At 45.3% G+C, this 25,640-nt stretch overlaps 1 protein-coding gene across 1 annotated transcript in view; it reads right to left on the bottom strand.

Moving 5' to 3' along the window:
• The window catches only part of LOC147669879 (uncharacterized), a 609,201-nt gene that overhangs the window by 471,646 nt on the left and 111,915 nt on the right, over positions 1-25,640 (bottom strand). The gene's annotated exons all lie outside the window — the stretch shown is intronic.

Here is a 25,640-nt window from a genome sequence, read left to right as displayed (position 1 = left end):
CTATGGAAATGATGGAGGAACACTCATTACTCCATCTGACATTGTTGATCTCCAATTACGGGAGCCCGGTTTGATGAATTTCGCCGGTCTAATGTCAGGGAAGCAGTGTCTCCCGTAGGGATATGCAATCAGCAGTTTCTGACTGAGCCCAATGAAACTATCGTCATATAAATTTTCCAGTCCAACCCCCACAGGAGCTGTAATTTTCCAATATGAGAATATCCGCTCTCTTATGTAGCAATCGGGTATATCCATTTCCGCTGTCCGGTGATATCTGGTGACTGCGCATGCGTCAGAGATCAGTGGTTACATTCCCCACGCATGCGCAAAACAGCAGCGTTTTTCTTCACGCGATTTGGCGTGATCATGTCTTCTTTACTCTACGGAGGACTCATCACCTAATTAACGAGGGCTATTTAAGGAGGAAGGGCGTTGTCACTTTCACCTCCACTTCCGCTCGTTTCAGAAGCGAGGACACCGACGGACAGGTTAGTCGCAGAGTGCTCGCATTTGACTATAGTGAGGTTTTGTTTGGGATACGAGATTAACGAGTCTCTGCTGAAGTAGCCAGTTCAGTAAGAACCGATATGGCCCCCATTTTCAATCCAATTTAGTGCCAGAGTATTCAGCCTTCTGAAATCTCGATACAAGTTAGAAGCCCATGATTATGGGTGGCCCAGGTAGCCACTCAGGGGCGTTCTCCAGTAACCCCTCACCAATGCAAAAGTGCTGCAGTCTTTAATAGGTCTTCAATTTACCCCTATTTTCCTTCTTTTAAAAAAAACTACGTATACTGATTGAGGATATATATCATCTCCTAAAGAAGTCATCTAGAGACATACAGTAATGTCAGTGACATGTGCTATGTTTAGGATCGCAAGATGTGCGATTTCCAGGTACCCGGTGGGAATTTTTGTGGTGGTCAGTATTGGGTGTGACAGTTTGTTGACTATCACACGTCTGTTGGGTTAAATGTGTAGAACCATTGGGTTGGGCATTGTAAAGTTGTGTGCTTACAGTGTCTTTCATTTCTACACTATAGAGTGGGGCCTCATACTCCCGAGCGGTCGCCGGGTGAGGTGAGGTCATCACCCACACAAAGCTGGGTGAGTATCACTGAGAGGAAATGCCTCAATATGATCAAGCTATTATGCTTTTTGGAATGCAGAATGTAAATTATTCCTGCAGGTGTGTCTGCAAAGTCTGTGTGTGTGTACGTAGGTGGGTGTGAGTGACTTGGTGGGGTTTGACATAATGTCTTTTTGTATTTTGTCTCTTGATAGGAAGAAGACATTTTTCTTTCCCTCCAGTGGACATTTAAGTATTCAAGTTCCTGGCATATATGTAACTTTGTATTAGTACATTCTTGTTATTCTTCACTCAAACACGTCATATGTATTTGCAGTAGCTAATTTTTTGTCAATGGTCCTGAAGAAAGCTGGGCTAAATGCCCTTAAAGCTGAAACATGTCGACCGAACTGCACAGCGCCATAGAGTAGCCTTGCTACTTGACGTGCTTTTAATCTTTGACACTTGGACTTCTATCTTAACGTTCTTCAGAGTCCTGGTAGTCAATTTTATTCATCATTTTTTGAGCACTGCACTGTTTTATTCACATCACTTCAGAGTGTCACGTCAAGACCATGTTCTTGACAACCCTTTCCGTATCGACACTATATGGTCGAACTTGGGATGGTAAGATTAGTAATTCCCAAGTGACGTAAACTCCACCATATGGGTGGTCTGATGGGAATTACTCTAGTCTTCTGTGACTATTAGTCTTTATTTATTATTTATTTATTTCTTTGCAACCCCTTGTCTCATGCACTCACCACCAGTGCCTCGCGGTCGCTATTGAAGTTACACACCGCCTTCAGACCTGGTCTGCTCTTTTGTGTGTTTTGTACCTTGTTGTAGGGGAGCGAGCAGAAAGGTCATTAAATATTCCCCCCGACCCTCCACACACCTGTTTTGTTTTTTCAGTATATCGGAATGTCACAATCAATGAAGGAGACATTGTTCTTATAAATACCATTTATATACAAAAGCAGAAATGCGTTTTGCACCAACAGAACAAATACTGACTGCAGTACAGACAGCTGTAGTAAAAGAAAGATAATTGGCTCGGGGCAAGGAATAATTGTTGTGACTCCCGTTCCAGCCTTAGAGTCTGTCACAAAAGCAGCATTCCTAACGCAAAAGTTTTTAAAATCCGAGATGGATTCAATGGGCCAGTTCACTCACAGCGACACTACAGACACAAGCTTACCTTCAATATGAACACAAATAACCTCTGTCCAATGAAATAATGCTAGATTAGTATGATTTTATTATCTACACTGATAGTTCTGCCCAACCAGCAGAAGGGACTTAACACCAATACTCTTCCGCTTGCTCACTGGTAAAAGGTAGACTGCAGGATGGAGAATTCCAACCTCATAATTAACCCTTGGAGTAGTTTGCGAAGTAGCACTACGCGTAGCTACACGAAGTGCACTTCGCACTATGCGAGCTAGGCGTAGCACTGCGCGAACTGCGTAGAACCCTCTTCGCACTGTGCAAGATGCCATTTTCAATGATTACACAGTGCGGACAACCATCCGGAACTGTGCAATCACTGAAAACGGCATCTAGCACAGTGCGAGCTATATTTTTCTGCCATTCAAGGAGATTTGTACTCGAGCGGGAGCTTTCTCAATGCGGACTGGTACTTTCTCATTGTTAGGAGTTGCGAGCATACGTGACCACTCGCAATGAGAAACCTGACCTCCCCGCGCTGAGAATCTCACCGGGACGTCAATTTTCAATGCTCGTGATCGGCAACTTGATGTTGCTGATCGCGAACAAGGAAAAAGTCTTGCCAGGATGTAATTTTGCTTGCTCACTGTCCCCAACTTGACGTTGAGGACCGCGAGCAAGCAAAAAATGACCACTGCACTACGCTATGCGTGTTTGCACTGTGCTATGTGCAGTTAACATAGTGCGAAGTTGCGCAAACTTCACGAACTATGCGAGCGTAGCTTAGTGCTTTGCCCAGGGTTACTCATAATACATAAGCATAGTCACTTGGTGATTGCACTGCTCAGCTGGCTAAACTGAAAGCTCTAATTCTAATACTTGAGTGTACGTATCCTGAATACCCCAAACTTATTGTGTGAGATTCATTTTATTGTGTCCAGTCTTACAATGAGTACTTACTCTACACTAGCCAGAATGGATTCTGGGATTACAAAGGGTACACAATAAAGCATAAGATGCTTTGGTGACAAGTGGCTAAACTCAAAGCAAGCTTGCCATGGGCTCATGTGATACACAGACTGAGCCACCAAGTTGTAGGAATATGCGTTGCAGGGAATTTCATTGCTGACGAAGCTGTAAAAGCAACAGTGAAAACCACTGCAGTTGCTGCAATAACTCGTTCCAGTACGAGAATAGACGGAGACATCATGAGGGCCAAAGATACCTTCTTGCTGAAAGGTTTTCCAACCAAATACTCCTATTAGTCTACTGTGCAAAACATTCTATTTGCTCATATACCCTGGGTGGGTATAAAGTAATGCCTACTTCAGATTGCAGGTTAGGATTAATCCTGGTAGCAAATGAGTGTCTTGCTGCTGCTCACACAGGGATGGGGGGTTACATTTTCACTATTGCTGCAATGCCATTGGTGTCCAGGTGCATACAAACTGCCCAAGGACTTTGTCCTTAAATGTGGCATTTGTCAGCACATGAAGGTTTTCACCATAGCTTGCCCGCCCCAGACACCTCTTTTGATCTCTGACAAGGCTTTGGATTGTGTTTATTTGGAGCACTGCGGACCCTCACACTCAGATGGCTCTTACAAGTGCATCATGTTGGCAATGGATTTCTGTTCTTGATTCCTGTGGGTATGGCCACAGCAATTAGATGATGCTCAAACTGTTATAAAAGGCTTGCAAGTCTTTATCTGGATACATGCAGTAGCCACATTCCATTCGGACCAGGGTCTGGTGTTTGCCTCTAGGGCTTACAGAGGACATATGTGAAAATTGAATGTGACTGTGCAGTACTCCGCCCATATCATCCCGAGGGAAACACAGTAGTATAGAAGAAGAACCGTTACTAAAAGCAGTTTTTAACAGCTAAAATACTAGGCTCGTCGCAGTTGGGTTCACCACCTGTCTGGGGTCCATAGAGCTTTAAACAATCTGCCTAGAAAATACCTGGGTGGTAGGACTCCCTATGATATCCTGTTCAGGGTTAAGATGTAGGTTCCAGACCTTGACAGTCACAGTACAGTGGTGGCAGAAATGTGTTTTGGTATCAGTGAATGTATGGATATTTTACAGGATTGGAACAAGCTCGATGATGCTCAGAGCAATGTCCAAGAGAAATGTTTTGCCACTGGTGAAGTGAGGGAGGCACCAGCAACCCCTGGTTGGATTCCAATGATCGGTGATGTGGTCTGGGAGAGGATTGTGGATAAGAAAGAATACGTGCTATCCTACTCAGCGCCTGTCCTAGCTGCTGAAGGTACCAGAACTGTACTTTTACCATCCCTTGCTGGTAGCAAACAAACACAACAGATTTGTGTCTATAGATCTCAAACCACATCATGTGGTCGGTTCTACATAGCAGACCTCGAATGCTCCTGGGGGGTTACCTGAATCCTTTCACTACCCTACGGGAAGTCCTGTTACAAGTTTTAACGAGTGATGCATCTTCTTCTCGCCAACTGGGGACAGCTGGCACTGAAGTATCACGTCTTCCTGTTACATCAAAAAGTACCATACAATCATCATGTGCGAAAACACAGAATTAAATTCTGCAAGTAGGCAATGATGGTGTGTACAACTCACCATCATTACAGTCATCTCCCAGTTTTACACAGCCTCATGAGCCTCCCGTGTTTGTAAAAACTTTGATGACTTCTCTCCGGATTTGTCAGACCTACCTCCCCCTCCTCTACAGAGTGGACCACATGAATTTTACATTAAGCTCCAAAAGACATACCTTATTGCTCCATGGACATACATTTGGATTTAAATTTCCTTACTTTTCCTCCTCCTTTGGATTGATTTTGTGACTGTATTTTTCTTGCTTGTGGTTGGACACTATCTCCCAGAACGCCCTGCTGGTAAACTGGTAAAAAAGGTTTTAAAACCCCATTCTTCCTCACAAACTGTGAAGAGACCCTTCCCAGGTGAACATTTCGGCTGTTCCAGTTCTTGAAAGAAATGTTTTGGAAAAGGTACTATATGATATATTTGTACTGACCAAAACATTACAAATACCTTATGTATTCTGTATATCTTTAAATGATGTTATTACTTCTGGTAATAACTCTGATGATTGGGACTTTAACATGGTATATGAAATGCTTGTTGATTTAGAGCATTCTACTGTTTTCAATAGAGAAGAAATATATGGTGGTACATTCAATTATGATGACATGCTGAGTTTTCACAATTATGATCACCATTATTTACATAAAGCTAGTACTTCATGTGCAGTATTTATTTATACACAATGGGAACACTGCCCTACACAACCAGGAGGAAGCTCAAAGATATTTGCACAAAAATGTGCTTAATTTTCCAGAGTCTTATTATTAGAAACATACTCCTTTACTCACAAAGAAACTTATGCTCGCTGACAGTAAACTGATTTACTCTGCATCTTTTCTATGCTGGAGAGCATTAAGTCATGCTGCTCGCATGGATCTTCAGAACTGGGTGTTGGTCCCGCGCTGCTTCTTTTCTGCTGCTCGAGTAGATTTTCTAATCAAGCGGCAGCTTTCTCAATGAAACGGAAGATTTCTCAATTCCAGCAGTCAGGCCCATCAGCGACCGCCCGCATTGAGAAATCTCGCCAGGAGGTGGATTTTCCTCACTCGACAACTTGACATTGTCGAGCGTAAGCGAGGAAAAATCTCTGCTCCATAGAGCATGGTTTTCCGAAACTGTGCGTGCTATGCAGAGTGCAGAAAACTCTACAGACTCCGTGAACGGAGCCGAGTTCACCGGCCAGGCCTACTCTTTTCTTTCCCAGTTGTTGACACATGAGTATGACTTTTGGAGAGACAATATTGAATTAAAATCTATATGGGGAGCGTGGCCTGACCTGGTACGGTGTAAGAGGCAGATTGTCTGCATTCCTGCAACATTTGGGCCCCAACGCATTATAAAGCAACTTCATCAGCCTGAATCTTCGCTCAGCGGTACCGAGGTGGCCCCCGTTTGAGGCAACCATGACCTGGGAGCTGCAGAAGATCTCCGGCTACTATACAGCTGTCGAGCCACGGCAACTCCCAGTCGTGCACCATATCTCAGCAGCATTGTGCTCCAGCCTTCCTGAAGGCGATGCACCAGCTGCTACCCACCAAGCCCTGACTGGATACCTTAAGACAGTGGGGCTTTTCCTTCTTGCCTCATTCTTGGCCCCAGATTAAGGGATTACCGAGCAGATCCGAATAGGCTCTCTGAAGAGGCACAGCTTTGATCCTGCTTGGGTCTTCCTTGGGCCCGGGCCTCTATGAGGTGACCTCCTCGAGGCCCTCACATAGGCTGCTGCTGTTGAATGCCTGAGGGGCACTGTGCCAATGTGGTATCGGCCAATCCTCCTCAACATCTTCTCACCCTTTGGAGGCCCATCTCCAGCATCCCAGAGATAACGGCTGATGTGCCCTGGCCCACGGAGTTTTGCTAGGTAGGTGGCCCTGCTCCCTCGAACGCCCTGATGTTAGTATTAAGCTGAGCTCCAACAGGCCTCATAGGTCTAGGGCCCAGCAGTTTACTTGCAATTCCAGCATCACCCTACCCCTGTGACTCCGAGCACAAGCATAGACTTTGTGCCCCCCCTGTGAATTGTTATGTGCTGCTTTGTTGGCCTTCGGGGTGCCCCGGCATCAACACATTGCGGCCCCTGCCGCACCCCTTCGGATTCATCAGGCTCTGCTGTGGTCCAGCGGCCTGTGCAACCTGTGGGGCAGCGGCAGAAGCAACTCTCAGAACTGCAGGTGAGCGCCCTGTCTTGTACTGAGCCATGCCCAGGGTGTTGCTTTAATGGACTTGGACCCAGCCCCTCCTCTGGATGCGCAGTAACTCAGGGGAGATCCTCAAGGGAAAATTCTCAGGCCCAGATGGCCTTACCCTGTCTGTCCTTCTATGTGAGTTTACTGCCTCAACTGCAAGACTAACTGATCAAGCTTTACAACTCATTTTTACATGTAAGGGGTCTCACACCTACCATGTCTAATGCAGAAATCACAATTGTTCCCAACCCCTGTAAAAACCTGACACTCTGTTCATCTTACAGCCCGAAAGCCCTACTGAACACAGGCACTAAACTCTACACCAAAATGCTTGCCATCCATATAGAAACACCACTACCTGGTTTAATAGATCCCTATATGGTTGGCTTTATACAATATACGATTCAGAAAAGGGAGTGGTGATGAACAGAGTGTCTGAATTAAGCAGACCACTCTTACCCAGTCCAAAGATCAGGGCTTGATCCATCACCGGTATTTATTTATTTATTTATTTATTTTTTTTTATTTTTTTTTGTATGTTCTTATATAGCGCTCGACTACCCGGAGGCATCTCGGCGCTTGCCTTGGGAACCCGTCCTGGCTTTTCCCTTTGAGATAGCCCCTAACGGGCATCCCCAAGGTGAAAGCCAGGCATCCCGCCGCGGGGGGCCGTTGTGGAGATTAAGCAAGCTTAATGCCCAGAGTTGCAGAGTGTGAACCCATGGTTAGGTCAGGCACCGAAGCGAGAATTATCGAGTCCGTGGACATTTGAGCTCAAGACCCTGCCGCGTCGGGAATTGAACCCTGGTCCCGGGTCTGACCTCTGCTTCAGGGTCTGCCTGCTCTAACCAGTGAGCCACACTTCTCCACACATTTATCTCACTGCACCATCCCAGTTCTGAACCTGGCTATATGCAAATCAGTCTGTCCCTGGCTTAGTGCATCATGGGAACAGGGCAGACTAAACTACCAAGCCAATTCTTCACCAGAAAGAAGACAAGCTACCGGGGACCGGTTTCTGGCATTTCAGCCGTCGTCGGCCCGGCTTGCTTGAATCCTGATGGTGCAGTGAGAAAGGGACTCATGTCTGAGTATACCCTGCCACACCTATAGTGGCCAAAAAACGGTGTTGGATCTAGCCCTGATCTCTTGACTGGGTGAGAGTATTCTGCTTAATTCAGAAACTCTGTCCATCACCTCCCCTTATTGTTAAATATTATGTCCACCATAAGCGTGGAAGGGTATACTCAGATGTGAGTCCTTGCTCATTGCACCATCAGGATTCAAGCAAGCCAGGCCGACGACGGCTGAAATGCCAGAAACCGGTCCCCGGAAGCTTGTTTCCTTCCCAGTGTAAGAATTGGCTTAGTAGTTTGGTTTGCCCTGTTCCCATCATGCACTGGGACAGGAACAGACGAATTTGCATATAGGCAGGTTCTGAGCTGGGATGGTGCAGTGAGCTAAAAAACGGTGTTGGATCTAGCCCTGATCTCTTGACTGGGTGAGAGTATTCTGCTTAATTCAGAAACTCTGTCCATCACCACCCCTTGTTGTTAAATATTTTGTCCACCATAAGCGTGGAAGGGTATACTCAGATGTGAGTCCCTTGCTCATTGCACCATCAGCATTCAAGCAAGCCGGGCCGACGACGGCTGAAATGCCAGAAACCGGTCCCCGGAAGCTTGTTTCCTTCCCAATGTAAGAATTGACTTAGTAGTTTGGTTTGCCCTGTTCCCATCATGCACTGGGACAGGAACAGACGAATTTGCATATAGCCAGGTTCTGAGCTGGGATGGTGCAGTGAGCTAAAAAACGGTGTTGGATCTAGCCCTGATCTCTTGACTGGGTGAGAGTATTCTGCTTAATTCAGAAACTCTGTCCATCACCACTCCTTGTTGTTAAATATTTTGTCCACCATAAGCGTGGAAGGGTATACTCAGATGTGAGTCCCTTGCTCATTGCACCATCAGGATTCAAGCAAGCCGGGCCGACGATGGCTGAAATGCCAGAAACCGGTCCCCGGAAGCTTGTTTCCTTCCCAGTGTAAGAATTGGCTTAGTAGTTTGGTTTGCCCTGTTCCCATCATGCACTGGGACAGGAACAGATGAATTTGCATATAGCCAGGTTCTGAGCTGGGATGGTGCAGTGAGCTAAAAAACGGTGTTGGATCTAGCCCTGATCTCTTGACTGGGTGGGAGTATTCTGCTTAATTCAGAAACTCTGTCCATCACCACCCCTTGTTGTTAAATATTTTGTCCACCATAAGCGTGGAAGGGTATACTCAGATGTGAGTCCCTTGCTCATTGCACCATCAGGATTCAAGCAAGCCGGGCCGACGATGGCTGAAATGCCAGAAACCGGTCCCCGGAAGCTTGTTTCCTTCCCAGTGTAAGAATTGGCTTAGTAGTTTGGTTTGCCCTGTTCCCATCATGCACTGGGACAGGAACAGATGAATTTGCATATAGCCAGGTTCTGAGCTGGGATGGTGCAGTGAGCTAAAAAACGGTGTTGGATCTAGCCCTGATCTCTTGACTGGGTGGGAGTATTCTGCTTAATTCAGAAACTCTGTCCATCACCACCCCTTGTTGTTAAATATTTTGTCCACCATAAGCGTGGAAGGGTATACTCAGATGTGAGTACCTTGCTCATTGCACCATCAGGATTCAAGCAAGCCGGGCCGACGACGGCTGAAATGCCAGAAACCGGTCCCCGGAAGCTTGTTTCCTTTCCAGTGTAAGAATTGGCTTAGTAGTTTGGTTTGCCCTGTTCCCATCATGCACCTCGACAGGAACAGACAAATTTGCATATAGCCAGGTTCTGAGCTGGGATGGTGCAGTGAGCTAAAAACGGTGTTGGATCTAGCCCTGATCTCTTGATTGGGTGAGAGTATTCTGCTTAATTCAGAAACTCTGTCCATCACCACCCCTTGTTGTTAAATATTTTATACAAAATAGACAGGGGTCGGACATTGTCGTACGACTTGCCCATTAAGTCAAAGAAGCACACTGACACGTCATACCTGTCCTTCTCCTATCCATTGATGCCAAGAAGGCATTCGATAAAGTGAGACACCAGACACCGCAACCACTCCTACATCCAGAAACGCTTGCTAGCCTACCATCTCTGCGGGCCCCAGTCACCACCGAAGACACCGCTTCGACCATGAAGAGCATTTACTCAGGAGCTCCCATGAACCCTGCCTGCCACAAATCTCCAACAGAGCAGCGGCCACCATAACACCCGAGTTATGACGCACCATCAAGGCCCAATAAAAAAACCCTCATGCACGTGTTGGTGAGTTGCGATGTTAAGCGGTATATCTTGATTCTCCTCTGTCCCTCACACGTGTCTGCATAATTATAGGGTTTAGTGGTTTATGCAACCTCCTACCGGGAGGCAATACCCTCAGTTAAAACAGTAGTGATCAGTGATAATGATTGTGACGTGATAAAGTGAAAAATTAGTAAAAAAGTCTCTCTATTCCAGGCACATTTTTTTTTATAGTTTTGGTTTCTGGAGGCAATAATTAAAATTGATGTAGGTGAACTAGAGTAGTTATGACTCTTTCACACTAAGGTTGTGGTGTCGGTTGACATGTTTCAGCCCTTGGATCGCCAGAAGGTCGGTGGGGCATTCTTTAGGACCACTGTGCAAAGTGTATAGAGACATCTCACGTCTCTATAGGTGAAGTTTCAAAAAAGAATGATTTTAAAGGAACATGTCATTATACTGTTCCTAAATAGGTCAATTAGTACCTGTAAAGGAAAAAAGACATACTAGACAATGGGAAAGGGTATGGGAAAACACTTAAGACTAGTCGACTGGTTTTAAATACTAGGAACACATATAACGCACATTGGCGTCGCAACTAAAAAATGGCAATACTTCGAACTGACTACCCTAAATGTAGATTAGGGTCAACTCTCTCATTGTTAGCGCTTCAACATATGGGAATTTTTATGGTAAGTAAGTTAGAAGGTCAATTATTTGTTATCGGTGGTAATTAAGGCTTACAAATTTGACCCCGGACAGTATCGGCTTATAAAGCGACTGTACTTTGGATTGTCTATCTCTCATGATCGTGGGGCACTTTCAAAAAGAAATGACCGGGAAATCAGTTGAGTGGTAGACTACTTGATTATCACTCCTGACTCGTTTTATGTTAATAGTTAACCTTGCTCGTTGAGTGGTGTGTTACTTACTAAAGATGGTGCCCATATCGCAAGTCAATATCATTCGGTAACGTACCTTCGTTAATGGTTATATTAAACCTCATCAGGATCCAGGCGGGTCAGGGAGGTACACTATAATAATGAATAGTAGTTCAGTAAATGTTAAGAGTTGTGAAGATACATTACGGTTTTCTCGATTCTGCTTTTCCCGCTACCTCGATCACTCCGTCATGTTGCTTGTTCTGACTCTGCCAACACTGGTCCCGGAAGCAAGTTGTTGTTCCGGGGTCACGTATTTGTTGTTGTGAACGGGGAAAAGAGTGGTAGACAGACTCGTAAATGCAAACAGTGGTCTGTTTTCTAGTTGGTCCGTTTTTACAATTGATCAAGAGAGTTTCATTGGGGTCACATATTTGCGCTCAGTATTACAAAATACAAAATACAAAACTAAGATCGCAAAATGTGTATAGTTTAATTATAGATGTTACCCCATGGTATATTGTCATTCAATCCATCGTGATCCATGCCAAGTCGGTGTACCCACCGTTGCTCTTTTTCAAAAAGGATCTTTTCCGCATTATGGTCCTTATTTTGCAAAGTTTCAAGAATTATCCATTTTAGATCATTGATTGTATGGCCCGCTTCTAAGTAGTGATTGGACATCTTTGTTGTCAACTTTTTACACTTGACATTACTGCGGTGTTCACACAGCCGCTGCTTGATCTTTCTGCAAGTCATTCCTATGTAACATTTTTCACATGGACATGTGATCATATAGATCACATGGCTGATGTTACAATTCGTGTGCTTTCGGAGTTTCCATTTCAAGTCAGGCAGTAATTGTATCTCTTTTGTGGCCTTTGTTAGGGGATATACTGAACATGACCCACATGGATAGTGGCCAGAGACTGGACTGGTATCCCACGGTGAGTTCGTGATTGCTAGTGGTTTCTTCGGAGGGGGTCTCGTGTGGACCAGTATGTCCTTAAGATTGCGGGTTCTTTTATTCGCAAACCTAGGTTTGGGCCATTGTATGTTGGCTGAGGTTAAGATCCTCCAATTTATGGTGACAATCTTCTTCAGTTTGTTGCTGGCAGGGCCATAAGTTGTTACACAGGTTGTTACATCAGGTTCTGGCTCCCATTGTGTGGACTCTAAAAGTCCGTCTCTATGTTGATTCCGAGCTCTTTTTTTACATTTGTCAATGATTCTTTTGGGATAGTACCTTTCCTCGAGCTTTCCACTCAGGTCGTAAGCTTGTTGTTTGTATTTAGTCAGTTGGCTATAATTCCTGCGTAACCTCAGGAATTGACTGTAGGGGAGATTCTCCCTTAGTGGTCTGGGGTGGAAGCTTTGAAAGGAAAGTAAGCTGTTTTTTTACGTTGGTTTGTAGTACGTCTTGGTTTGCAAAGTCTGACCCTCTGCATAAATAGTGATGTCTAGAAAGTCAATTTGTTTTTTGTTAGCTGTATAAGTGAATTTCAGCCACTCATCACGTGTGTTGACCCAGGTGTGAAAATTGATCAGACTCTTAAGATCTCCTTACCAGATCAGAATGACATTGTCAATATATCGACGCCAGAATAGTATCTGTTCTTGGTAGGGATTGGTGGGGTTATTGATGTGTTCCTCTTCAAAATTGCTCACGTATAGTCCTGCTACACTAGGAGCAAATGTACTTCCCATGGAAGTTCCATGCCATTGTTGGAACATGGTATCATTGTATTTGAAATAATTCTCGGTCAGAGCCATCCTGCAACACTCTAGAACAAAGTGTCTGGGTGTCTTGTATTCCAAGTCAAGGTGGTAAACTATAGTCTCAAGGGTTTCTAGTGTCTTTTGTTGGGGCAAACTTGTGTAGAGACTCTCTACATCGAGTCCTACTAAAATCATGTTCTCCTCCGAGTAGTTGAAGTTTTTCAAGAGGTTCAGAAGGTCCCTTGAGTCCTTCAAGTAGGTAGGTGTTTTTTGGAATAAAGGTTTTAGGTATTGGTCCGCAAATTGTGATAAAGGCTCAAGTACTGAACCAATACCAGACACAATTGGCCTCCCTGGAGGTGGAGTGCGAGGCTAATTTTTCACTTTATCACGTCACAATCACTATCACTGATCACTACTGTTTTTAACTGAGGGTATTGCCTCCCGGTTGGAGGTTGCCTAAACCACTAAACCCTATGGTTATGCAGACATGTGTGAGGGACTGTGGAGAATCAAGATATACCGCTTAACATCGCAACTCACCAACACGTGCATGAGGGTTTTTTTATTGGGATTAGTAAGAACCATTCCCGCATACCCGATGTTATGCAGGACAAGTGATCCTTCTCTCTTTGATTAGATTATATATCAGTACAGGAAACTGAACGGATCACGAATTCCTCCCCTCCCCTAACATTGATCTTGAGCACCATCAAGGCCACCTTTAATTCCGGCTCAATCCCCGACAACTGGAAATGTGCAGAGGTCAAACCGCTCCTCAAAAAGCCCTCTGCAGAACCGACAGACCAAAAAAACTACAGGCCCATCTCTCTCCACCCCTTTGAGGCGAAAGTCAGTGAGAAGATCATCAACATCAAGCTCACAAACTTCATTGAAGCCAACACCATCCTCGACTCTTCCCAATCCGTATTCCAAAGGCAATCACAGCACCAAGACTGCCCTCCTCACCGCCACCAATGACATCCACACTCTCCTCGACCAGGGCCTCATGTCGGCTCTAATCTTACTAGACCACTCTGCAGCCTTCGACACCGTCTCCGACTGCACTCTCACCGCCAGACTACACGACGCTGGCATATAGGGAACCGCCCTCGACTAGATTTGCACTTTCCTCACCGGCCAATCCCAAAGAATCAGACTCCCACTTTTCCTCTCCCAACCCACAGAGATCAGCTGCTGTGTACCCCAAGGATCATCGCTTAGCCCCACACTCTTCAACAACTACATGGCCCCCCTCGCTGCCATCATTAGACAGCATGGACTCTGAATAGTATCCTATGCTGACAACACCCAGCTCATCCTCTTCCTCAAAAAGGAACCAGACAACACCAGACTCAAATTCCGGGAAGGAATGAAAGACGTCGCATCCTGGATGAGCAGCAGGTGCCTGAAGCTCAACTTGGAGAAGACAGAAGTTCTTGTCCTCGGACCCACACCCTCAGCATGGGACAACACCTGGTGGTCCACTGCCCTCAGCAACACCCCCACACCCCTGGACCATGCTCAGAACCTCGGCATCATACTCAACTCCTCCCTCACCATGACCCGACAGATCAACAACGTCTTCTCCGTATGCTTCAACACCTTCTGTATCCTTTGCAAGACCTTTAAATGGATCCCATTCCAAATCCATAAAGGCCTCCATCCACGCACTCCTAACAAGCAAACTAGTCTATGGAAACACCCTCCATGCTGGAATCAACAAATCCCTGCTCTAAAAACTCCAGACCATCCAGAACACCGCTGCCAGACTCGTTGTCGGCGTCCCATGATGTGACCACACCCAGCACCTACATGACCTCCACTGGCTCCCAGTCAAGAAGAGAGTATGCTTCAAACTACTCACTCACACCTACAAATCCCTCCACAACACCGGACCCCAGTACCTCAACGAAAGAGTCTCCTTCCACGTACCCAAGAGAAATCACCGCTCCGCCGACCTTGCCTTCGCTAAAACCCCATGCATATGCAGAGGCAGAGTGGGGGAAGAGCCTACTCCTACATCGCAGCAAAGACCTGGAAAGAGATCTGGCTCAACATCAGATGTTCCTCCACTCTGCACACTTTCTGGAAGAGCCTCAAGACCTGGCACTTTGTCTGAATCAGAGTTACACGCCCCCCCACCTTCAGACCCTCACGGGTAAGTAGAGCACTTCACAAATCCCTGATTGATTGATTGCTTAGAGCACTTATCCAGAAAGTACGACTAGGACTAGTCTTGGTCAGTAGAATCCTGGCCTCATACTCTGCACCAACTGCCTCCATCCAACTCAACGGCCAGACATCCTGCTCTTTCCCACTGTCCCCCCTGTTGTTTGCCCTTGTGGTGGAGCTCCTTGTCAGTTTCCTTCGAGAATCCCTCGACTTTTGGCGGACAAGATCACGTGGTACCTCTGTACACTGAGACCTCCTCCTCCTTGCACTAACAGAGCCAGAGACCTCTCTCCCATCTCTGAACTTAGGAGTAGGTATCTAGGTAGAAGATTAATCTGACCAAGTAACAAGTGCTTACTCTCATGCTTCTGCAGCACCACCTCCACCCCTACAGGCACTCATCCACTTTCAGGCGTGCTTCACATTCCATTTAGTATATATACCTCACAATCACCAGCTCCCTAACCACTTGGGCACAAGCTAACTAGCCAAAGTACCATAAAGCAATACTTGAAGACCTTAAGCGCTGGAGGCCGCTCCAGACATCTGGCTAGGCTGCGTCAATGTGGTAAAAATGAACATCCTCCCCTGGCACTTATATCTCTTTTAATTGTTGCCCACTTCCATCCCCTCAGGCGATATAAAACACATGCAGGGGGATCTCCGCTCCATTATATGGAAGGGGAAACATCCACGTTTATCCACCGCACTCATTATGCTCCTAAGAAACCGGGGAGGAGTTGCCTTTCTCAACCTCCAACACTACTATTGGGCTGCTAACCTAAGGTACATCTCTGAGCTGGTCGTACAAGAGAGTGAATAACACTGGGTACCTATGGATTGGGCTGTGGCCTGTCGACCGTTCTGGGACCTTGCTTGGCTCCCAAAGCAGCTCCGCCACCTCAGTGCTTACATAGCCGCCCAGATGCGTACAGTATCGGAGAGATATGGGACAAATTAGAGGTTGAGAGGGGCCTGACTAATTTCTCGTCTCCACATACCCCAGTTGCACCGAACCCCGATTTTTTCCTGCCCTACATCTGGACACCTTTCCAGATTTGGTTATGGATGAGTGCAGAATTCTGCAGGACTTATTTCACGGTTCCACGATCAAATCCTTTGTTCAGTGTAAAACAGAGTTCTGCCTCCTGTATTCTGCCCACCATCAATATTTGGGTTCTCCATCCTCTCAGTGCTCTGGCAGCTACCCCCCACCCCCACCCCCGTTACCCATTTGAAAAATTAGTACGCAGCTTCTCAGGCACCCGTGGCCTAGTGTCTAAGATGTACAACATCTTACAACAATCGCTCCCTTCCTTGCCACCCGTACCAGGGGAAATGGGCCCCGGACAATACTCCTGACATTTCACAGAAACAGTGAGAGCTGCTGTGGAGAGAGATCCCACAAACAAACAGAAGCATCCCTCAACAAGACACAGCCTATAATGTAATGGTCCTGTGGTACTATTTTCCAGCACGCCTATGCTCTATCTACCCCACAGTCCCAGCCACGTGCTCGCCCTGCAGAGCACAGGTGGAAGATTTCCATCACATATGGTGGGTGTGTCCCTCTCTTACCACCTTCTGGAAAGAGATTGTAAGCCATGTATGAGCTATCCTATTCCGGCTGATTTCCTGGGAATACGCCCCACTCTGTTAGAAGCGTTGACCCATGCAGACTGGTACCTCATAACTCACATGATCGGCGCTGCCAAATAGCTTATAGCTCATTTGCTTATACTCTCCCCTGAGGCGGAAGCCGGGGGCACTCTGCAGCCTATTTGTTTATTGCCAAACTGCACGATATTTAGTCAGTGAAGTTGTGTTTTTAAAAACTGTAAATATTATAATTGCTCTTTTTTAACCTGCACTTCCCGGTACTTCAGTGCGAGACTTGCGTCGCACCGAAGCGGACATTACCTCCTTTTGACACGACGCAGCCGATTCAGGTGCTGCTCATACCAAGACTCGCTCCTCCTCAGCCGCCATCTTGCTGGGAGGAAAGGGATGCGGTCCAGTTGTTGGACGCCTCCCACCCTCTCGGGATATTTAAGGGGCTTACCTACAATCTTAGGGACATTTTGCTTATACTCTCCCCTGAGGCGGAAGCCGGGGGCACTCTGCAGCCTTTTTGTTTATTGCTAAACTGCACGATCTTTAGTCAGTGAAGTTGTGTTTTTAAAAACTGTAAATATTATAATTGCTCTTTTTTAACCTGCACTTCCCGGTACTTCAGTGCGAGACTTGCGTCGCACCGAAGCGGACATTACCTCCTTTTGACACGGCGCAGCCGATTCAGGCGCTGCTCATACCGTGACTCGATCCTCCTCAGCCGCCATCTTGCTGGGAGGAAAGGGCTGCGGTCCAGTTGCTGGACGCCTCCCGCCCTCCCGGTATATTTAAGGGGCTTACCTACAATCTTAGGGACATTTTGCTTATACTCTCCCCTAAGGCGGAAGCTGGGGGCACTCTGCAGCCTATTTGTTTATTGCTAAACTGCACGAACTTTAGTCAGTGAAGTTGTGTTTTTAAAAACTGTAAATATTATAATTGCTCTTTTTTAACCTGCACTTCCCGGTACTTCAGTGCGAGACTTGCGTCGCACCGAAGCGGACATTACCTCCTTTTGACACGGCGCAGCCGATTCAGGCGCTGCTCATACCGTGACTCGCTCCTCCTCAGCCGCCATCTTGCTGGGAGGAAAGGGCTGCGGTCCAGTTGTTGGACACCTCCCACCCTCCTCCACACCCTCCTCCGAATATGTATAAAAATACCAGACCGAAGGCGTGCCTAAGGCAAGCCCGTCTGTGCCCGTCCGCGCCTGGACCGGGCCCAGGGCCAAGAACTCTGGTCAGGCTCCCTCGGATCACAGGCTAGCCTACTCTTGTGTGGCTCTGATGGAGCTCCGACCAGTCCCCTCTCCCTGCTGCATAAAATATGGCCTATCACAAAAACCTATGGTTGTCAACTTAACATGCCCTCATTGCAATAATGCGATATTCATGAACAACATTAAGACCCACTCAAAGTCGCAAACCAATATTAAGGAGGTTGATATTCTTATGGCCCTCATCAGTGCGCGGTCACTGTGCAAACACAGTCAAGAAATAGCGGACTTAATCACTGATAACAACTTAGATGTCCTTTATATCACAGAAACATGGACTGATGATTCATCAGCCCCCGACTTAGCAATTGCAGTCCCTCCTGGCTACAAAGCTTACCGACAGGACAGGGTTAGAAAAATGGGAGGTGGCCTGGCTATTATAGCAAGGGAACGGTTTGAAGTCCGAACATCATCCATTCCCGTCACATCATGCGAAGCAATGCATTTCAACATAAAGCTCACGGCCCTTTTCAACTTTAAGGGAGTACTCTTATACCGTCCTCCAGAGACAAGAGCAGGCTTTCAGACTAGCTTAAGCACGATAACTGAATCAATATCCACCGAAGAGTCTATGACAGTTATGGGTGACATGAATTTTCACCTAGAACAAGACAACGATAGGGATACCTCCGCCCTCATCTCAGACCTAGAAATAATGGGCCTCAGACAACTGGTCATCTCTCCCACCCATCAGGCGGGACATACTTTAGACGGTATTTTCTCCAATGTAGAGGGCTTGCACATATTAAACATCCTACCCATGCCATGGACGGACCACTTTGCCATATTCAGTAGATTGACAATTAAGGAATCATTGAGGAAGAAGCTTATAACTCCTGAGCCTGGCTCTTTCAAAGTATGGAAGAATATAAACCACATTGAATTAAAAAAAACTGCTGGACAGGACATGCCCATATTTATCTACTGAACCCAATACTGCAACCCGACATGGAATGGCTAGGCGATGCCACAAATCTCCTAGTACCCACTAAATCCCATTCCAGGAATAGAAGTACACGGACCGCTCCATGGTACACAGAGGAAATAAGAATCCAAAAACAATTAAGTAGGAATAGGGAAAGGGATTGGCGTAAAACTTACCACACCGAGAGCAAAATTAAATATAAAGAATCATTGGCCGCCTATAAAGTATTGATTACTGAAGCTAAAAAAACATTTTTTTCGGAGCAAATCGAAAAAGCTAAAAATTCCAGCAGGCTACTATATGATATCACCAAGACCTTATCTGGTAATGTTCCAGATCTTAATCCGCCCCGTCACAATAACTCTGTGACGCACTGTCCGACTTCTTTTTCACTAAAGTGAATGACATATACCAAACTTTTACTCTTAAAACTACTATGACTATAGCCCCTCCCTCTCATATGCCCTCAGGAAACACCCTGACCAGTTTCAAGGCTCTCACGATCGATCAAAAAAAGATCAATGTCTCGTCGATTAAAACAGGATCGGCATTGGACCCTTGCCCTTCCTCAGTCCTCTCACCGGTGGTGGACACTATTGTCCCGGTCATTACTCAAGTCTGCAATTCAATACTGAGTTCGGGGACATATCCAGACTCTTTAAAAAATACCCTGGTGAAACCTCTACTAAAGAAACCAAGTTTAGATAAGGAAGAACTAAAGAATTATAGGCCCATAGCAAGCCTTCCTTTCTTAGCCAAAGTGGCTGAAAAAGCCATGAACCAGCAGCTATCTGAGCATATAGAGAAATACCATCTTCTGGATGACACACAGTATGGTTTCCATAAGTATCATGGTACGGAAACCGCCCTGATCAAAGCAGCAGACAACATCAGAGCAATCCGTGACCAGGGAGGGACAGCAGCACTTGTACTGCTAGATCTTTCGGCAGCTTTCGACACGGTCAACCATAAGATCTTGGTGGACTGTGTCGGAAGGATGGGCATTTTCCACACTGCGAGAGATCTGCTTGCTTCCTTCCTGGCCGATAGAACACAGGCCGTCACACTGGGGCCATACCAATCTGCCAAGTTGTCACTACTGTGTGGGGTTCCTCAAGGCTCATCCCTAAGTCCGTTACTATTTAACATCTATGTGTCGGACCTTGCTTGTGTGATCAAAGCATATGGGATGAGCCTAACCTCCTATGCTGATGATACGCGATTGGTGTTGGCCATTAAAGGTGACTGATTTGAGGTGGCAGAGCGCTTCCAAAGTGGAATGATGGCTATTGGAGAGTGGATGGCATTTAATTGCCTGAAGCTCAACTCCGACAAAACGGAGGTGGTAATTTTTGGACCCCTTTCACCGGGTTGGTCTGCAACCTGGTGGCCATCAGCCTTTGGTACCCCTCCTAGCCCGGTCCCTAAGGTTAGGAACCTAGGAGTAACCTTTGATGAGCGTCTCAACTTCATGGCACAAGCGAACAAAATCGCGGCCACAGCCCATCATAAACTAAGAATGATAAGGAAAATCATCCAGTTTCTACCAGATGTAGCTGTTAAAACACTGGTCAGTTCCTTAGTTTTATCATCCTTAGACTATTGCAATGCACTTTTTCTAAATGCTCAGGCCAGGGTAACTAAAAAGCTTCAGACGATACAGAACGCAGCAGCACGTCTGCTGTCCAGAACACCCAAGTTTGCGCCCATTTCTGTTACTATAAGGACATATCACTGGTTGACGATCAAAACCGGATCAAGTTTAAATCACTTTGCCTAGTGTAGAAAGCACTCCACGATCAAGGACCGCGCCCCTTAAAGGACCAGCTGATACCTTATAAACCGGCCAGAGGTATGTAACTGTTACCACGCAACTTTTAGCACGAAATACTTTTACAACAAAACTATTACCACGCAGGACCCTTTACCACGAATACCTTTACAACGCATTACACTACAACGCAGATACTATTACAACGCATACCGTTACAACGTAAGTATAGGTAAGTTTATCTTTTTTTTTAAACATTTATTAGGGGTATTGGGTTTTGGTTTTGGGGTACAGGGGTATTTTTAGGTTTCAGGGTTGGGTTTTTGGGTACAGGGGTATTTTTAGGTTTCAGGGTTGGGTTTGGGTTTTGGAGTACAGGGGTATTTTTAGGTTTCAGGGCTGGGTTTGGGTTTTGGGGTGCAGGGGTATTTTTAGGTTTCAGGGTTGGGTTTGGGTTTTGGGGTACAGGGGTATTTTTAGGTTTCAGGGTTGGGTTTGGGTTTTGGGGTACAGGGGTATTTTTAGGTTTCAGGGTTGGGTTTGGGTTTTGGGGTACAGGGGTATTTTTAACATATATATTTACAAATTAATAAATACAAATTATTATAATTAATTAATATATTTAATAATAAAATAATTATTAATTAATTAAAAAAATTAAATTATTAATAATTACATTATTTTAAAATATTATATACTTACCTATACTTACGTTGTAATGGTATGCGTTGTAATAGTACCTGCGTTGTAGTGTATTGCGTTGTAAAGGTATTCGTTGTAAAAGGTCCTGCGTTGTAAAAAATGCGTGGTAATGGTATGCGTGCTAAAAGTATGCGTGGTATCAACATATATCTCGGCCAGACAGCTCCGATCCACAACCCTCAACCAATTAGTGGTCCCATGTTCCAAAACAGTCTCCTGGGGTGACCGCCGCTTTCTAGTTGCGGCACCTAAAGTATGGAATACCCTGCCAAAACATATCAGAACTAGCCCCTCACTCCTGCAGTTTCGCAAAAGACTAAAGACCTGGCTTTTTAATCAGTGATACTGACATGCTGCCATCCGAAGTCATTAACATCTTGGGAAAAAATAGCTGAATAGTCTAAGCGCCGAGACGCCCACGCGTATTCGTTCACGCTCAATAAATGTCAGAAATAAATAAATAAACAAGCCTGGAAATCCCCTTTTACCCCTTCAACCGCCTCCTGCTTCACACAGTTGTGGCACACCATTGCGATGGAGCAGATGACACTAACTACTTCACACAGTTAAACAATTCCTGCTCTTAAGAACTTCTCTTATCGACTACATAGAATACACATACTTCCAGCCCCGCAGGTTGTGTGCCCTTCACATGTTTGACTCGATGCGGGCCTACCTTTTCCCTCCACACTCCTACTGCTAAGAGTACCAAGCTGAAGACCTCGTGATCCTCCCCGGCCTCCCTCATTCCCACCTTCCTCCATTCCCCTATTTGTATACTGTTACACCTTCTGCTTTGGCACACACCAGCACCAGAGCACCGCGCCACGCCCGCCACTAGGACTTCAAGAGTTGGCGAAAATGCTGCCAACCGGCATACTAAAGGTCACCTCCTCACCTTGTGGTTTGGGGTGGCTTTCATGTACTCACTGTATATTTCTCTTGATGCTTTGGTAATGTTATATGAATGCTTATTGGTGCTCTTGTTGTAAAGGGCCCCATGCATCAAACCAAAAAACGGTCGCAAACGGGCATATTCTCAAAATCCGCCCCTTTGCCACCGGTATTTTTGCATTTGGGATGCATCATACCAAATGCAAACATCGAATTTAAGGAATCTCTAAATTGCGATTCCTTAAATTGCGATTGCATTTAAGGAATCCCAAATTGAGATTCCTTAAATGCAATGTATGAAAGTTAAAAAATTAGCGATTTCTCTAATAGGAGTAGCAAATTACCATGAAGTTGAACTTCATGGTAATTTGCAAAAACTTTGCAAAATTCACTTTTGTGTATTTTTCAAAGTTTCCTTTAGGGCATGTGTGTGTGCAACATATGTGCAGAGAACAATTTCAGGGGTGCAACAGGGTGACATTTTGACACCCTTCCCCCCTTGAAATTGCTCATGCAATCTCCAATTGCATGAGCCCACAGGAATGAATGGGACAGCATTCCTTAATTGCGACTAGCAATTTGCGAGTAGCAATTTGGGAATGTTTAGGAATCGCTATTTTTATAGCAATTCCTATATGCTTAGGCTTTTGAGATTCCTAAATAGCGATTCCTTAAAAATTCACTTTTAAGGAATCGCAAAAGCCTACGTTGATGCATGTGCCAGATAATCTGCAATCTGTTGAAATCCCAATAAACAGATTTTGAGTAAAAAATAAAATCTATATGGTGAACAAAAGATGGGGAAGTTCAGGGGAACGAGGTTATATTTAGAACATACCTTATACCGCACCAACTGATTGCGCAGAAAACATCCTGTCTCAGCCTAGCCAAGATCAAAGATTTAAACACACTGAACATTCCCACATTTGAGAACTGCCAACAGTTACACGGAGGAAACATTTGGCACCATGCTTAGAAATGGGACATTCAATTCTTCACGTTCCAATCAAGAGGGATGGTCAGTGTGGCCGTTAGATACTAACAGATGCCAGGAACACTTTCTAGACAACACAAAAGGGTTTCGGATCAGTAGGCCAGATCCACGTTACATGCAGAGACAACACTCAAGGGTGGTAACAACATACAGAGTTGCAAAGTTAGACTGGCTGAAATATTCAACTCTGGCTCAGGTGAAGCAACACTTGTCTACAGGACTCATTTTAAGTCCTTGAAAACCACGTCAAAAGTGCTTTCTGTATGCAATATTCTATGAAGTGTGGAAGGTTTCCTAGCAAGAAGCTGCTGAGAGACTCTGAAACTGACAGGGCAAATTTAGAAAAGGCTTTAGCAGTAGCTGACAATGGTATGAATACCTTATTGGGTAGGATATATTCCTTGGGTAACATTGTTTCTTCTGCTATTTATTTATTTATTTATTTTATGCATTTGTAGAGCGCTGCTGTTACCAAAAGAGGTGCCCTGGCGCTAAGGTAAAGTATCTACTGATGGGTGCTAGGAGAGAAAACTTTTGGATAGGGCCTAATCTGTAAAGAGCCAGGTTTTCAAGGCCTTTCTAAAAGCCATCAGATTGGTCTGGTGTCTTAAGTGCGATGGAAGGGAGTTCCAGGCGGTAGCTGCATTGGTGATAAAGCTTCTACCGCCTCAATTGGCCTTCTTTATCCGATGGGTGGCCACCAGTTTGGTCTCGGATGAGCGGAGCGTTCTTTTAGGTGTATACCATTTAAAATGTTGTTTGAGGAATTTTGGTCCTATTCCATGTAGTGCCTTAAATAATAAGCATAAGGCCTTGAATCTGGTCCGCTTTCTCATGGGGAGCCACTGTAGGCTTTTAATTGCACCCGTAACTGATGCACATTTAGGAGTTCCTGAAAAGAGTCTCGTGGCTGAATTCTGCAAATTCTGCAGTTTATTCATTAGGCCTTCTTGTATCTTAAGGTAAAGGCTGTTACAGTAGTGCAGCTTGGGCATCACTAATGCTGTGACTATTGTTTGTTGAGCCTCTTTGGGAATCAGGGGCATAATCTTTTTACAGGCTCTGAGGGTAAACGCAGTCGAGGATGCTACTGCGTTTACTTGATCCTTAAAACTGAGTGTGTCATCTAGCCAAATGCCAAGGTTCTTCACTTTCCTGGTTGGAACTGGCAGTTGCCCTAGTGCATTCGGCCAGCAATTTGGTGTCCAGAAAACTGGGTTGTTCCCAAATAGCACAACCTCAGTCTTGCTGGAATTCAGCTTTAAGCAATTTTTTGCCATCCAATTCCCTGTGACATTCATGCAGTCATGCAATTTGGCAGCTGTACCTTGCCATCCTTCCGGTTGAATAGCAACAACGATTTGGGTGTCGTCAGCGTAGGATGTTAAATTAAAGCCATATGATTCTATAAGTGGCGCAAGGGAAGAAACATATACGTTAAATAAGGTCGGGCTCAGTGAAGATCCCTGCGGAACTCCACATGGCAATAAACAGGTATCTGCCTCATATTTAGGGCTCCCGGTTTTCCGTTTTTACGGATTTATACATATAAATACTGACAGAAAACAAGTTTTCCTTTGTCTGTATTTATATATATAAACGGGAAAATAAGAGTACATTTTGCTGTGCTGCCATCTGGTGTCTCCCCCTCCTTAGATGGTTAAGAGGCTTCAGCCCGGGCTGAGACGCACCCGAGTACTTCACAGGTCTTTGAAAGACCAGAATCGCTGGCCACAAGGGATTCGTGACGTCGCCCCTTGCCCCTAAACCTCGAGACACGCCACCTGTGAACCCAGCCCGCAGTACCTTTTTCTGTCCCAAGAGGGCCGAGTCGGAGTCGGAGCCGGGAATCAACTGCAAGGTGAGTCTGCAGTTGTGCTCAAAACGGCGGCTCAAAAGTTCAAAAGCTGCAGGGCAGAGGTACTCTCCTCTGCCCCCAACTCAGACTTTCAAAGGGGAACAAATTGATTTGTCTGCCTTCAGACTTACACCATGAAAAGAAAAAGATTTTTCAGGACTGGGTAGTAGCTGATTTAGCTCGATTTCCATCACTTTGTGATTTAATTAACCAGGTTTCCTCCCACATTTTAAAAGAGAAGTTATTTATAAAACCGTTTTGATATTGTATTGAATGTCTTGATAAAAAAATTGCTGTGTGCTGTAAAGAAGCGCACAACTTTGTGTCCATGTTTTATATTTGTAAAAATGTATTTCTTAGGCAATTCATTGTATTTTTTAAAGTCTTGCGCAGACTTGGGTTCATAAAAGTTTGTAAAGAAAGTTGACTGAGGATTAGAATTCATGTCTAAAAACAAATTTAAGCTGCATTGATTATTTAGAGCAGTGAAGACATCTTCACAATGCTGTTTATACCCTGTTAATACAGAATTGGCCATAAACCCATTTATGT

Source organism: Lissotriton vulgaris, unplaced genomic scaffold (assembly GCF_964263255.1).
Source record: "Lissotriton vulgaris unplaced genomic scaffold, aLisVul1.2 SCAFFOLD_800, whole genome shotgun sequence".
In the NCBI taxonomy this organism is placed as follows: Eukaryota; Metazoa; Chordata; class Amphibia; order Caudata; family Salamandridae; genus Lissotriton; species Lissotriton vulgaris.
Note: the sequence above shows the minus strand (reverse complement) of the source record. Positions and strands in the feature narration are given on the sequence as shown.